Source organism: Planococcus citri, chromosome 1, assembly GCF_950023065.1.
Source record: "Planococcus citri chromosome 1, ihPlaCitr1.1, whole genome shotgun sequence".
NCBI lineage: Eukaryota > Metazoa > Arthropoda > Insecta > Hemiptera > Pseudococcidae > Planococcus > Planococcus citri.
Window position 1 is genome coordinate 2,801,753 of NC_088677.1, and position 16,460 is coordinate 2,818,212.

General features: G+C 36.8%; 1 long non-coding RNA gene across 1 annotated transcript; it reads left to right on the forward strand.

The window, feature by feature from the left end:
* Positions 1 to 1,214: 1,214 nt before the first annotated feature.
* On the forward strand, positions 1,215 to 2,248 carry LOC135841860 (uncharacterized). The gene is made up of 3 exons (XR_010558004.1): positions 1,215 to 1,542; positions 1,692 to 1,853; positions 2,086 to 2,248. It is a non-coding gene; the product is annotated as an uncharacterized LOC135841860 (long non-coding RNA).
* The last annotated feature ends 14,212 nt before the right edge of the window (positions 2,249 to 16,460 follow it).

The window sequence follows — 16,460 nt, forward strand, 5'->3', positions numbered from 1 at the left end:
CGTGAGAATAGGATCATGTTATTGAGGATTTACATATGTATCTTCCTTTGAAGGTTCATTTTACCAATACATATTAAAATTGAAAACTGAAAGTAGAAAAAAGTACAGCTAATAATTTGGCGAAGAACAGTGATTTTTGTGGGTGTTTTTTATTATGTACAATTCACAACGCTATCAGGTATTCATTTTCAAAGATTATATCACACTTTTAAAGGGAAGAAGTGCTTTCGAATTATTGTTTCGATGCAAAATGAATGATTATTTCATGTTTCATTGAAACTTTTAGGTACATGATTATTTAATTTTCTAATTTTCATCCTTTATTCTTGGTCACCCGGTAGAAAGTAGAAACATGAAACTTGTTGGGTGCCGTGTGCCTTACATTTTAACAACCAATCAGAAGCCTAGGAACACATTCAACTCGTTGAACTCCTGTGTGAGTCAGCGGCGTGTTTCCGAAAACAGCCAGTTTTGTTTTGTGCATTTTTCTGCTAGCCATTTTGTTTTCCTGTTCAGTGACTCAGTCTTCAGTTTGGTTTTGGTTGTACGTTGTAGTAATTTCAAATTGCCTTTCGCGTCCGTGTTAGCGAATTATTTTCAGAAGTTTTTTACGAGAATTATTGAATTTATTTACGCGAGTTAATTTTAATATGAATTCCAGTCAGAATAACATATTGGTAAGTTGATTGTATTATTCATTTAGGATTGTAATTGAGCGGCGACTATTGAACTCGAAATTTCATTGTTCTGATGCTTCGCGAATTTTAGTCATTATTCTACTACATCCTTATGTCAGTTATTTATGTCATTTGAATGATTTTAGTTCTTTCATTGGTATCCGATCCGATGTACGCGAATTTTCTGTAGAAGTTTCTCCAAATTAATAAGTAGGTATCTATTGTCTTCTGTCTCTCTCACACACACACACACAGTGGTCATATTTTCACGCCGCTACGTGAATGTTCAGTTGTAATTTGTTGTAATATTCTGTTTGCTACCATCAGTCGTCGCTCTTGATTGTAATTGACTAATTGTATTGTTTTCGTGTTGATGGGTTAATTTAGTTTTCTGGATACTGGTCGTATTTTCACTCGGTTTTCTAACGTATTGCATAGAGAAATGTTGGTGTAATCGTGTTTTTTTTTCTTTCCTGAGTATGTATTTTAAATTTTTAATAATGAAATGATGATGACGCGTTGTGAAAGTAGTTTTTTGCTGGTCCGCGTACCTAAGTAGGTATTAAGGTATTATTTTTGAAATTAATTTGTGCTGTTTTTATTCGATTCGATCCTAGTTTGTTTCGTGTCTATTCGTGTTTCATCTGTGTGACATTTCCTCTGATCCGAAGATTAAAGAAGTAGAAAACTAAAGCCAGTGTTTGTTTTCAGGTACAAGATACAGGATACACGTAAAGGTTACCGACGAACATGCTATAAAAAAAAGTGCCGGCGATGATCAAGAAGGAAACGGAAAATGATAAACAAGAGATGCTCGTCGAAGGTTTTCATTATGTATTTGTTGAAGAGGAAGCAGTTTCCCCTGGTGAGTTATTTCAATTCAACTGTTTGAAACTTGAAGACGAGTTTTTCTTCTCTTTGTAGTTTGTTGTACATATTCGTATTTCATGTGATTCTATCTTTGATCTTTCATTTTATTTGAAAATACGAAACTAAGCTAGTGTTTGTTTTCAGGCAGATACAGACCGACGCGACGAACGTGTCAAAAAAAAAGGTAGCGGAAATGATTATTACGAAGGAGACAGAAAATTAATACGCACGTATGAAAGATGCTCGTCGAAGGATTTCATCACTTATTTGTCGAAGATTGAAGCAGTTTGGTTTACCCTGGTGTTGGTGAGTTATTTCAATTCAATTGTTTGCAACTTGAAGAGATGTTTTACTTCGGTTCTCCCCTTTTATCCGTCTATACTCTTCACAGGGTGAAGCAGAATGATATAAGTAATTATTTTTCAGGTATTTCCTGATAGATTTGAGATTCTCACCACTAAATATATACCAATGAATTATTCTAATCAACGTTGTAATTTTAAAAAATATTTTATCTCATTTGAAATTTTTTTTTTAGATATCTCGTTACATCGTAGACAGTGATGGTGCTAAATATTGTATTTGGAGTTCCATACCTCATACCTGTGAAGTTGTTAAATGTTTTGTTGGAGAAGATTTGGAGGATTCGCTGCTTGGTAAGTTTTTTCAATCGAGTCGCTGTTATAATTTACCTACTTGTATTTATTGTGAACATTGAATTTATTTATTTCGAATTATTTCCTTTCCCTTTTCTTCATGTTTTTGAAAATGTTTGAAAACGTCATGCGACTAAAATTAGACTTGTTTTTTATTGTCCAATTTGTCGATAGAGTCGTTTTCCTCTATGTATTGTGTTCTTATTAAAATGAAATGATGGACTGGGAACGATTTTTAGTTAATTGAATTAAGCTGTTTTTTTTTTCAATGGTAGGTATTTCTCACCATACTTGGTTAATTATTCTAATCAAATCTTGTGATTTTTAAAAAAATTTTGAATTCTAATTGAATTTTCTCGTTTTCTTTTTTTAAATATTTTACAAGGATATTTACCTGTTAACTTGATAATTAATTTTTCATTTTTTCTTCAGATTTTTCATCGTTACACCGAGCACAAAAGTGGTACTACATTCGGTTTGGATTTCCACACCAGTGGAATTGAAGATTTCATTGGAGAATTTATAATTTGGTAAGTGTTTTCAATCAAGTCTCTGTTGGATTGTATTATAAATTGTGAACATTGCCACTTCTTCGGAGGTTTTTTTCCCGAGCACATTTAAATTGAGAATTTCGAGTCCGAAGCTGAGTTATGATTTTCGAGGTTTTTAAGAAAGGCGTCGCACATCCTATCAAAATAATATGAAATTTCAAATACCTCGACGATAATAATTTTTTTGACCTTTTTTTTTTTTGGAAGACTTTTGAGCTCAGAATTGGTCCATGACTTCTGGAATTTAGAAGTCTATTTTTGAATTAATGTCATACAACCCGTCAATATTTTCACTGTAAATGTTTTTTGAACACTTTTGAAGAATTTTCAACGAAAATTTGTAGTATAATTTTCGGAATTTTTGTAAAATGAGTGAATTACGTGGTCTATCAAAATGTACCATGTACCTATTTTAGTTGATACATTGGGCAATGCTGGCGAGGTGGATCCTCGAGATTGTACAATTTTTTTTCTTGAAAAATCCTCTGTCTGTCCAAATTGAGCTACTGTCAAAACCCCTAATTTCGGACAGGGTACGTAATTTCGGACACTCGGTGTTTTTGCTCTTTTATTGATAAGAACCAAGGGTACAAGTAAAAGTGAACACTTCTTCTATTAGTTTAGATCACGGACAATCTCCCTGATGTAAGAATTTTCATTTTACACTATTTATTTAGCCATTAAAATGGACTTTACAAAGTGCTTCATGTAAAGTGTGGGGAAAAAGTTATTCACAGAGTCTATCCAAATGCTTTCATAACCACGAAAATCGCTCTAAAATATCAAGAAGTCACTGGTAATTAAAAATAAAATTCATTTATCAAATTTCACGTTTTGTTTCTATTATTTAAATCCTAAAAACTGAAAAAGTCGCGAAACGGATCATTATTTCGGACACTTTGGTTAACGCTTTACCGAGTTTGGAAGGGTAACACTGATGCACTTGCAAATGTGTATTTTTCGAGTTCGACGGTATTTTTTCAAGTGTTTTCAGTTTTGATGAAGATATTGTACTATTATTTCACTCATTTTCCTAAAAACCATACTGAAAAGTAAAAGTCGGAGTCCTAAAATCATCAACAAGGAGTTTGATAAGAAATTGTTCAATGTTACCAACTTATTTTTCTAATGAGAAAGTGGATAATGAGAGTGCTGAACATTTCCTTGAAAAATCGTTTTTCTCTACATTTCACATCATGATTCGAGCTGTTTTTGATTGGAGTTGTTTTTCAGAGGTAAATAATTTCTTTTTCAACTAAAATTTTCGAGTTCTCACGTTAAAGAAAAAGTGTCCGAAATTAGGGTACCTTGGACCTAATTTCGGACACTTTTCGGATTCAAATTAAACAAACAAAATCACGTAATATTTATAAATTGATGCTCAAAAACGATTCACACGATGACATTCTATGAGAATGTGAAGACAAACACCAAGTTGAATCGCTCGTTTTAAAGCCTTTTTTGAAAAACGTGAAAAAGTGTCCGAAATTAGGGGTTTTGACAGTATCACAATGTAGCAGCATTGGGGCTGTGGGGTACCATTTTCTTTTTTCAGGTTCACATGTGGAAAGGAAATGGTGAGGTATGATGCATAGTTTTATAATTAATTTAGATATGTAGATACATAGAGGTAAATGGATTGGGGCTGATGGGTGTGATTTTTTCCATTTCAGGTTCAATTTTGGAAGGGATTTGTGCTATTATAATGGTTAATGATTATGAGTAATTTAGAATAATTTAGATAAATAGTTTAGTAGATACATAAGTTACATACAGTGAGTAATTGCTGGCAAAGTCATGCCTGATCGTTCTCAACTTATTGGTCCAATAATCTACTGTTTGCATGAATTGTGCCATGGTAATATTTTGTTACATTGGACTGGGATGGTCAATTTTCATTTTCCAGGTTCAAATTTGGAAGGGATTTGGTGTGAGATTCTTAGTTTTCAGAAGTAATTTAAGTTATTAATTTAGTACATATATGGAGTGGGTAAACTGATTGGGGCTGATGGGCGTGATTTTTTCCATTTCAGGTTCAATTTTGGAAGGGATTTGTGCTATTATAATGGTTAATGATTATGAGTAATTTAGAATAATTTAGATAAATAGTTTAGTAGATACATAAGTTACATACAGTGAGTAATTGCTGGCAAAGTCATGCCTGATCGTTCTCAACTTATTGGTCCAATAATCTACTGTTTGCATGAATTGTGCCATTGTAATATTGTTACATTGGACTGAGAGGGTCAATTTTCATTTTCCAGGTTCAAATTGTTCGGCTGGTGGTGAGCGTTTCAAGGAGTGTGTGTGTGTAGACATATACATATGTACTAGATATAAATGGTTGTGGGCATCCTTGTTAGGTTAAGTGTCTGTCCATCGTCATCTATCATCAAAATTTCAGTGTTGTCATAACGTTATTCATAACGTAACGAAAAAACGAAAAAACGGAAAAAACCGGAATTTTTTCCGTTATAATAACGTAACGATAAACAAAAACGAAATTTGTTGCAGAAGAAACCGTAACGAAATTATAACGTTACGAAAAATCTTAATGCTATAACGAAACGGAAAACGAAAAAAATTCCGTTATTTTTTCGTTTTTTTTTTCGTTTTTTTTTTCGCTTTTTTCTTCAAGTTTTTGGGGAAAATGATTAAAAAATGATTAATCAATAAAAAATTGAAAAAGTTAGTTTGAAAATTGAAAAATACTGTACTTGAAAATGAAATTGATGTAAAAATTTATGAGCATTTAAATACATATGTATCGAAAAATCAAGGTGTCTGACAGGTCCTATACTGGCCCCATTAGTCCTACTGAACTCCTACTTCTTTTTCAATAGGTAAGACTTTTTTTCAAATTTAAAATTTTTCATTTTCCCCCTTTTAACGGAATTTCGAACAAACTTTGTAGAAAAGGGCTCATTTTTGACTTTTTTAGATTTTGAATCACACATAAATGAGAGCTTAAAATTGATGGTTAATTACTTAATTTTTAAAAATTCATCGCTAATAACTGCATGTTTTGTTTTTTTTCTGGTTAAAATTGAAAAATTGGAATAAAATTTCATATTTTTTGCAAAAGTTTGGTTAAGAATTTGAACGTAAATTTCGACACCACTGCCCCCCCCCCCGAAATTCCATAAGTACTCGATAGATGACCTGCTGAAAGTCGTACTAAAGTCCTATTTTGTCATTTTTCAATAATTTTGTTAGACATCCTAAAAAATAGAAGTACTGACAATTGGAAAAATTTCATAAAAATAACTGCATTAAGTGGCTCAATTGACATAAAAGTTCACCTATTAAAAAAATGTTGCAAAAATAGAGAAAAGTGCTTAAAAGTTGGAATGAAATTGCATAAAGTTACTGAGAAATGAAGGTGAAGGTACACTTTAGGTATAAATACTGACCAACCTTGTACTTTTTTCAGTTTTTTTCAGAGAAACCCCCAATTTGGGCATTTTTGTGCTTTAACGAAAAACGAAACGAAATAACGAAATAACGGAAAAACAAAATGATGTAATAACGTTAAACGAAAAACATAGCGTAATGGAATTATCTGTGCAACGAAATAACGGAAAAATAACGTAACAAAAAATTTCACAAATCTGAAACGAAACGATATAACGTAACAAAAAAAAAAATTCGTTATGACAACACTGCAAAATTTTACTACCATCTGGATTCTTGTGATTTCTTGAAAAATTGAATTCTGTTAGCTTAAGTACACGCATCCACGGATTGTTCTGTCCTGGCCATGCTGGGGAAAAGTGTGCGGAGTACTACTCATCCCTGCGACACCACCCATTCAGTCATAAAGAGGGGTAGCCGTGATAGGCTGGCACATGGAGTACCGGATGCGTTTTCCATCTAGTAGTTAATAGTGTAATACTATTTTCTGCGACCTTAGTTCCGGTTGATCAAAGATATGGAGCAGGTGTGGTTAATGTTAGCCCTACGAATCGCAACATTGCCATTCCTGCCATCGAGGATCAGACCTGCCGCCCTCGGATCGCCAGATCTGCCTGCGATCCAAGCGCATGATGTGTAGTTTGTGTGAGTGATTTTAGTTATACATAATGTAGTAGAGAGATTGGGACTGATGGGTGCAATTTTTTCATTTCAGACACAATTTTAGAAGGGAATTGGGTTTATGATGGTTAGTGATTACGAGTAATTTAGATTAATTTAGATAAATAGTTTGATAGATACTTACATTGGGAGATTGCTGCTGAGGTTATGCCTCATGTTTTCCCCAATTTTTTCCCCAACAATCCCCTCTTCCCCCAAAATGCGCTATTATTATGTGGCTGCATTGGGGCTGAGGGGTACAATTTTCTTGTTTCAGATTCAAACATGGAAGGGATTTAATGTATAAGGCTCAGTTTTTAATAGTAATTTAGTTATTAATTTAGTACATATATGGAGTGGGTAAACTGATTGGGGCTGATGGGTGTGATTTGTTCATTTCATGTTCAATTTTGGAAGGGATTTGTGCTATTATAATGGTTAATGATTATGAGTAATTTAGAATAATTTAGATAAATAGTTTAGTAGATACATAAGTTACATACAGTGAGTAATTGCTGGCAAAGTCATGCCTGATCGTTCTCAACTTATTGGTCCAATAATCTACTGTTTGCATGAATTGTGCCATGGTAATATTTTGTTACATTGGACTGGGATGGTCAATTTTCATTTTCCAGGTTCAAATTTGGAAGGGATTTGGTGTGAGATTCTTAGTTTTCAGAAGTAATTTAAGTTATTAATTTAGTACATATATGGAGTGGGTAAACTGATTGGGGCTGATGGGCGTGATTTTTTCCATTTCAGGTTCAATTTTGGAAGGGATTTGTGCTATTATAATGGTTAATGATTATGAGTAATTTAGAATAATTTAGATAAATAGTTTAGTAGATACATAAGTTACATACAGTGAGTAATTGCTGGCAAAGTCATGCCTGATCGTTCTCAACTTATTGGTCCAATAATCTACTGTTTGCATGAATTGTGCCATTGTAATATTGTTACATTGGACTGAGAGGGTCAATTTTCATTTTCCAGGTTCAAATTGTTCGGCTGGTGGTGAGCGTTTCAAGGAGTGTGTGTGTAGACATATACATATGTACTAGATATAAATGGTTGTGGGCATCCTTGTTAGGTTAAGTGTCTGTCCATCGTCATCTATCATCAAAATTTTACTACCATCTGGATTCTTGTGATTTCTTGAAAAATTGAATTCTGTTAGCTTAAGTACACGCATCCACGGATTGTTCTGTCCTGGCCATGCTGGGGAAAAGTGTGCGGAGTACTACTCATCCCTGCGACACCACCCATTCAGTCATAAAGAGGGGTAGCCGTGATAGGCTGGCACATGGAGTACCGGATGCGTTTTCCATCTAGTAGTTAATAGTGTAATACTATTTTCTGCGACCTTAGTTCCGGTTGATCAAAGATATGGAGCAGGTGTGGTTAATGTTAGCCCTACGAATCGCAACATTGCCATTCCTGCCATCGAGGATCAGACCTGCCGCCCTCGGATCGCCAGATCTGCCTGCGATCCAAGCGCATGATGTGTAGTTTGTGTGAGTGATTTTAGTTATACATAATGTAGTAGAGAGATTGGGACTGATGGGTGCAATTTTTTCATTTCAGACACAATTTTAGAAGGGAATTGGGTTTATGATGGTTAGTGATTACGAGTAATTTAGATTAATTTAGATAAATAGTTTGATAGATACTTACATTGGGAGATTGCTGCTGAGGTTATGCCTCATGTTTTCCCCAATTTTTTCCCCAACAATCCCCTCTTCCCCCTAAATGCGCTATTATTATGTGGCTGCATTGGGGCTGAGGGGTACAATTTTCTTGTTTCAGATTCAAACATGGAAGGGATTTAATGTATAAGGCTCAGTTTTTAATAGTAATTTAGTTATCAATTTAGTACATATATGGAGTGGGTAAACTGATTGGGGCTGATGGGTGTGATTTGTTCATTTCATGTTCAATTTTGGAAGGGATTTGTGCTATTATAATGGTTAATGATTATAAGTAATTTAGAATAATTTAGATAAATAGTTTAGTAGATACATAAGTTACATACAGTGAGTAATTGCTGGCAAAGTCATGCCTGATCGTTCTCAACTTATTGGTCCAATAATCTACTGTTTGCATGAATTGTGCCATGGTAATATTTTGTTACATTGGACTGGGATGGTCAATTTTCATTTTCCAGGTTCAAATTTGGAAGGGATTTGGTGTGAGATTCTCAGTTTTCAGAAGTAATTTAGTTATTAATTTAGTATGTGGAGTGGGTAAACTGATTGGGGCTGATTAGTGTAATTTTTTCATTTCAGGTTCAAGTTTGGAAGGGATTTGGGCTATGATGGTTAATGATTATGAGTAATTTAGATTAATTTAGATAAATAGCTTAATAGATACCTACATTGGGAAATTGCTGCTGAGGTTATGCCTCAAGTTTTCCCCATTTTTTCCGCAACAATCCCCTTTTCCCTCCAAAATGCGCTATTATTATGTAGCTTAATTGGTGATGAGGGGTACAATTTTCTTGTTTCAGATTCAAACATGGAACGGGATTTAGTGTATAAGGCTCAGTTTTTGATAATGATCTAGTTATTAATTTAGTGCATGGAGTGGGTAAACTGATTGGGGCCTATTATTATGTAGCTGCATTGGGGCTGAGGGGTACATTTTTTTTGTTTCAGATTCAAACATGGAAGGGATTTAGTGTATGAGGCTCAGTTTTTAATAATGATCTAGATATTAATTTAGTATATGGAGTGGGTAAACTGATTGGGGCAGATGGGTGGAATTTTTTCTTTTCAGGTTCAAATTTGGAAGCGATTTGGTGTGAAATTCTTCGTTTTCAGAAGTAATTTAGTTATTAATTTAGTATATGGAGTGGGTAAACTGATTGGGGCTGATGTGTGCAATTTTTCCTTTTTCTGTTCAAATTTGGAGGGGATTTGTGGTATGCGGGGTTAGTGTTTACGAGTAATTCAGTATAATTTAGATATATGTAGTTCAGTAGATACATTGGGTGATTGCTGCTCAGGTTGTGCCTCGAGATTGCCCAATTTTTTCCCCAACAATCCCCTTTCCCCCAGAATGCGCTATCATTATCTAGCAGCATTGGGGGCTGAGGGGTACAATTTTCTGTTTTCAGGTTCAAATTTGGAAGGGATTTGTGGTCTAATGATATGCTTAGTTTATCCGAGTAATTTAGTTATTAATTCAGTAAACATAACGTAGAGTGGGTAAACCGATTGGGGCTGATGTGTGCGATTTTTCCTTTTCAGGTTCAATTTTGGAAGGGATTCAGTGTATGATGCTGAGTTTTTATTAGTAATTATTTAGATAAATAATTTAGTAGATACAGGCATGCATTGAGTTATTGCTGGCAAAGTCGGGCCTAATCATCCTCAACGTATTGATCAGATGATCTGCTGTTTGAGTGAAATCTGCCATTGTTATGTTGTTACATTGGAGTGAGTGCGACAGTTTTTCATTTGTCAAGTTCAAATTTTGATGAACGCTTTATTTCCTTTGTGTGATTGTATGGTTTTTTCATTTTCACTGTTGTGTAGGTGGAGCTGGTGGTGAGTGTGTTAAGGCATGTACTCATATATAGGATCGAACGGTTGTGGGCAGTCTTCTTGGGTTAAGTGGCTTGTCCATTGTCGTCTATTATGTAGTATATCAACCCACAACCATACATTTTCCAAAATTTCACAACAACCTGGAGTCTCGCAATTTCTTGACACAACAACCTGGAGTCTCACAATTTCTTGATAGTTTGTCTTCTGTTAGCTGAAGAAAACGCATCCGCGGGTACGGGCTCTCGCCCAAGGATCCGTCAGTCAGCAGGGCTGGTGAAAACTGTACAGGGTGTCAGGGGCTGAGATTCGTTCCTAACGATTCGAGGGAAACCTGGCACTCACCCCAGCGAGGGGTAGTCATAATAGGCTGGTGCAGGAATTAGCGTTTGCATTTCCGTCTAGTGGTTTCTGGTCTGACTGTCTCGCACACCCCTAGTTCCAGTTGATCAAAGATGTGTGCTGGGATGGTGTATGTCACCATCACAATCGTGATATATCCATTTCGGCCATTGAGGATCAGACCTGCCTGGTTGGTTCGCCAGATCTGCCTGCGACCCAACCACACGCAGTAAGTGGTGCACTCTAGGTTTTGCAACACTTGCTTGCGTGAAATGTGAGTTTTTGTGTGAGAGAGAAGTGTCAGTGGCTGCCTGGTTTTGTCACATCTGTCAACTTGCCAGACAGGTGAGTGAGGATGCTTAGTTTACAGGGGTAATTTGGTCAATAATTTATGCAGTATATGTATTACACAGTGGGTAAACTGATTGGGGCTGATGTGTACAATTTTTTTTTCAGGTCCAAATTTGGAAGGGATTTGGGGTATGATGGTTGGTATTTATTTGGATTAATTTAGATATATGTACCTAGTTTAGTTGATACATTGGGCAATGCTGGCAAGGTGGAGTCTCAAGATTGTCCAATTTATTTCTTGAAAAATCCCCTTTCTGCCCAAAATGAGCTATCACAATGTAGCTGCATTGGGGCTGCGGGGGTACAATTTTCTTTTTTCAGGTTCGCATTTGGAAGGGAATTGTGGGGTATTATGCTTAGTATGTATTTATGAATAATTTAGTTACTTATTGGGGCAACTTTGTTGAGAATTTGTGGTACGATTGATGAGTAGCTGTATGAGTAATTTAGATAGATAGGTACATGGGGTAAATGGATTGGGGCTGATGGGTATAATTTCATATTTTCAGCAACAATTTGGATTAATTTAGATATATGTACTTAGTTTAGTTGATACATTGGGCAATGCTGGCAAGGTGGAGCCTCAAGATTGTCCCATTTATTTCTTGAAAAATCCCCTTTCTGCCCAAAATGAGCTATCACAATGTAGCTGCATTGGGGCTGAGGGGTACAATTTTCGTTTTTCAGGTTCACATTTGGAAGGGAATTGTGGGGTGTGATGCATAGTTTTATAATTAATTTAGATAGATACATAGGGGTAAATGGATTGGGGCTGTGGGGTATAATTTTCTTTACGTAATACACACTCGTAATCTCATCATTACACCTCTGTCGCTAGATGCAAAATGTACGTCATTATGAGCGACCTAATGCCGGGTCAAACACGTACATAATAGCCGTATTATGTACGTGGTGTTATGTGGCAACACCGCGAAACTCCTCATTACGTACGCGTTTCGTTTGGACATAATTTAACAAATTTAACCGGTGAAGTTTGGTCACTCATAGACGCACATTTTTTGCATCTAAACAACAGAAGTGTAAAATGGTGAGGTTACGAGTGTTTATTATGTAAAGCACCTTACATTACGCGATTAATAAAGTGTGTGATTATGAACTCGAGCAAAGTTACAGCGCTCGTCTTCGACTCGCGCAGTAACTTTGCACTCATTCATAATCACCCACATTATTAATCTAGTAATGTAATGTAATGTACTATTTTTCAGGTTCACATTTGGAAGGGAATTGTGGGGTATGATGCTTAGTATTTATGAATAATTTAGTAACTTATGGGGGCTGATGGGTACAATTTTATATTTTCATCAACAAAGTTCTTGAGAATTTGAGGTGTATAATGCGCTTAGTTTTTATGAAAAATTCAGATAGCTACATATATTGGAGAAAGGGATTATTGTGGCTGATGGGTACAATATCATCTTTGCAGGTGCAAATGTGGAAGGGATTTGGTATTTATGGGTAATTTGGATTAATTTAGTTATATGTGCCTAGTTTAGTTGATACATTGGGCAATGCTGGCGAAGTGTAGCCTCGAGATTGTCCAATTTTTTTCCCCTTTCTGCCCAAAATGAGCTATCACAATGTAGCTGCATTGGGGCTGCAGGGTATGTGATATACTACTATGCCGTACGTGGTATGTATAGGGCTCGCCCACATGGTAACACTGCGTTGCACTAAGGCAACACTGCGTTGTATTCTCGTCAGCTAGCCATACGAGCCAAGCGACGAGAGTACAGAACGCCAGTAATGTATCCGAGTGCACGCGGGTATGTTATTCACGGTTAATGGGTTAATGCAGTCATTTAAGTATAAGTTTTACTCTCGAGTGTTAAGTGTTATATTTAGTGCTTTAGTTTTAGTTAGTTATTAGTGAAACCAATGAATAGACGAGAAGGAGTGATGATCTACTCGTCGCCACTCTGGGTAAGTACTTGCACATATCAGTGTGAATAAGTTAGATCTCCTTGCCAGAGGAGATCACTTATCCAAACCTACACCACAGTGTGTAACACCAACGTGTGTATATTTAGTTTAAGAAAGTGTCATGTTAACTAGTACATTTGCATATGTGCTAATCATGTAACGTGTTGTTAATATTGCACACATTAAATATTATTCTCGTGTATAACTTGTTATTATTTATGGTGTGTATGATCATATGTTAAGAGTGTAAAAGCAACCATTTCCTACTCACGCCCTAGCCGAGCATGTGAGGTATTCCGGTGAGTATTTAGCAGAAATACTCTAAGGGATATTTCTTGGAAACAACACAATAGCAATCAATCGTAAGTCACATTACCAATCCTGCTTTAAGTCAATTTACCCTCTTACATTGGCGCCCTTCCGAGTGTCCAAAAAGCACAGATTCGTCGTAATCTGAGCTTGGAGGAAGTAAATCGTTATGAGTACAAAGTTTAGATCGCGACCAAACTTTGGAAAATAATACTTGCAGTACGATTTCAATTGTACTTACGATTCACTTCTTGACTATTCTCAGACCAAAGTGTCCGAAAATAGGAAAGGAAAGAATACTTGTGAATATTTCAAAGTAAATAATCACGAAAGTATTAAGTTGCTTTCACTCATACACACACACACCTAGTCAAATTTGCCAGAATTTGACGAAAACGTGTTTATTTTTACATGTGTATGTGTGGTGGTAGATGATGAAATCCATCGATGGATAAAATATCCGTTGAGAATTTCTCAGAACTCAATCCGTTCGTTGAAACGTGAAAAGCGAGTTCCAGCTTGTCCGCCGCATTGTTGCGTGACCCCTACCACCACCCAAGGACAGACACACACGTCGCACTAGCCGCCATCTTTGCGATGTCGCCGCTGCAGCTGCGTAGCCACCAACCGTCGAGTTGATAGCTACCGCGGCTCGCATTATATATTTTTCTTTTCAAGTGTGACGACGGTTATAGCCACGCTCCTCCAGAGAAGCAGCTTGACTGTCATTGTGTTATTTTTCGCGCGCATTTTTGCGTCTTTAGTGTGTGTCTTGTCCGGTATCTTTTCACGTTCTATTTTTAAAGTGAATTTTGATACTAAGCAATTTATTTGCATAATTTCTCCGCGTTTGTTTTTCAACCACGCGATCAGCAGCAGTAGAACTTCTGTTCGAAGCTATATTTTGCAGCAGTATTGGTAAGTAATATCGTTGAATATTACTATTCATTTCGCGAGTGGCTTTTAATCAAAGCAAACACATCGCAAGCATTTTTCGCGTATTTTTCAAACCAGCACTCAAAGCTGAGTGATAATTCAGTGTCCTTGTATTTTTTCAGAAATACCCAAGGTGGTATTTTGGCACCTGAATTTTTTCTCCAGCAATTCGTGTTCGTGTTCGCGATTCATTCGAAGCTAATTTTTTAGCTGAGATCTAGTGCTCTTTATCTTGTCCGAGTCACCTCTGAAGTGACTTTGCACTCGAATCCCGCTAAGAAACACGTTTCGAGCACGTGTGAAACAGTTCGTCCTGACTCAGCGCTTTTTATCTTGTCCGGATTACTCGCCGTAGTAATCTAGCGACTTGAGTCAACCGACTGTATAGCTCAGTGCTAGTGAAGCGCAATTTACGTGAAAGAATATTTTTGTGTACCAGAACCAACTCGCGAATTAAAACCAGCATTGCACGTGAATTTGTGTTCGAAATTTAATAGAAATTTCACACAAAAAAGGGAAAATATTCGTCGTAATATTACCCCAGCTGTAGTTGAATTCGAACGAAATGGCATTTACTGGACCAGCTGCAGGCACCCGAAGTAAAGCGGTAGCCCTTACGCAACACCAAGTACATTGCTTATGTATTGGTGAAACGCACGAAGAATCGTGCGTTACGTTGAAAAATTCGGATAACAAATCCAAACGGAAAAATCGAAAAAATCCACCTACGCAGGATTTAAACGTAGAACAACCTGAACAACAATCGAGTCCGCAGAACCTTGTGGAATCATTGTTCAGCAGTCATCCGCCATCAAACAATTCTGACGAAGAATATGACGAGGATGATGATGAGGATGACGAAGATTACGTACCTACCGAAGAAAATAACATGGTACATGGATCAGATCTCCCTGACCCGCCCCCAGCGAGGACACGTCACCTGCAAAATTACAGGGACTCAAAAAGGGAAGAATGCAGATCCAAAACTGAACCGAAACGACCTGAAATCGCCACCGATGCTGAAATAAATGATCCGTTGAGATCGTTGTTTCAGCAAACATGGGATTTCACTGAAGGTGCCATAGAGAACCTACAGATTGGTCAAGCAGTTCAAGAACACAGCCTTATCCGAATAGAAGACTGTCTAATTAATCTTGTGGACCATGCAGGTAGTACGAACCGCAACATTGACGGATACAGAAACGACGTAAAAGACGTTCGTGAACACTGTACCCAATGGGCCACTGGCATGAAAGAATATGTAGGTCAAACTACCGGTGCAGCTTTACAAAAAGCTGACAGCGCGATGCAAAAGGCAACGCAATGTGAAACCAAATTTGACCAAGCGACCAACCTATTCAAAAATGAAATGACAAAACATAAGGCAGAATGCAGCCAGTTAGCTCATGCAGTTGCGGATATGAGAAAGGAAGGTGGATGTAGACCCAACAGTGGTCTTAATTCCAACCCAACCTTGAAAATAAATGCCAACTTAGTCAGAAGTGCTGGCATTTATTATGACGAATCGAAACGTTACTTCCCTCATGAATTTGTACGTCAGTTTGAAGACTACGTAAACAAAAGCAATGCCGCCGAAACTCAGAAAATTTACGCATTCCAAGGAGTAATTGAGACTCAAGATGCGACAGAGTGGAAAGGCGACATGGTGGGAATAACGGACTACGAAGACCTAAAACAGAGATTCCTTCAACATTATTGGAACAGTCAGTGTCAAAACGATGCATGGGAATATTTCCAGAAATATTTTTGCGAAACCAAAACGGAGAAACGTCTGTTCTTGGAGATAAAGAGATGGGTCCTATCTCTAATCAAACGCAAACATCCAAATATTTCCAAAGTACTGGAAGTGGCAGCTGAAAAAGTGCCTTACCCATACGATAAGAAATTAGCGAAACAAACTACAGTGGAAGGTTTTATAAGAAAACTTGACGAATTCGCCAACTATGACTCTGACCCGAAGAATAATGTACGCATTGCAGTTCGCAACAGCGCGATGACGCCCGTTCAATGGCAACAAACTCCATCATTCGAATGGAATAGAATGCCTAACAACAGCTGGAATAACGGAAACGGTTTGCCTCAGTCAACGTACTGGATGCTCACCGCAAATGGACAGTGGGCTCAAATACCCGGCAATCCGAATAACTGGAATTTGAATCAATGGGGTAATCAGACTCCGATGACTTC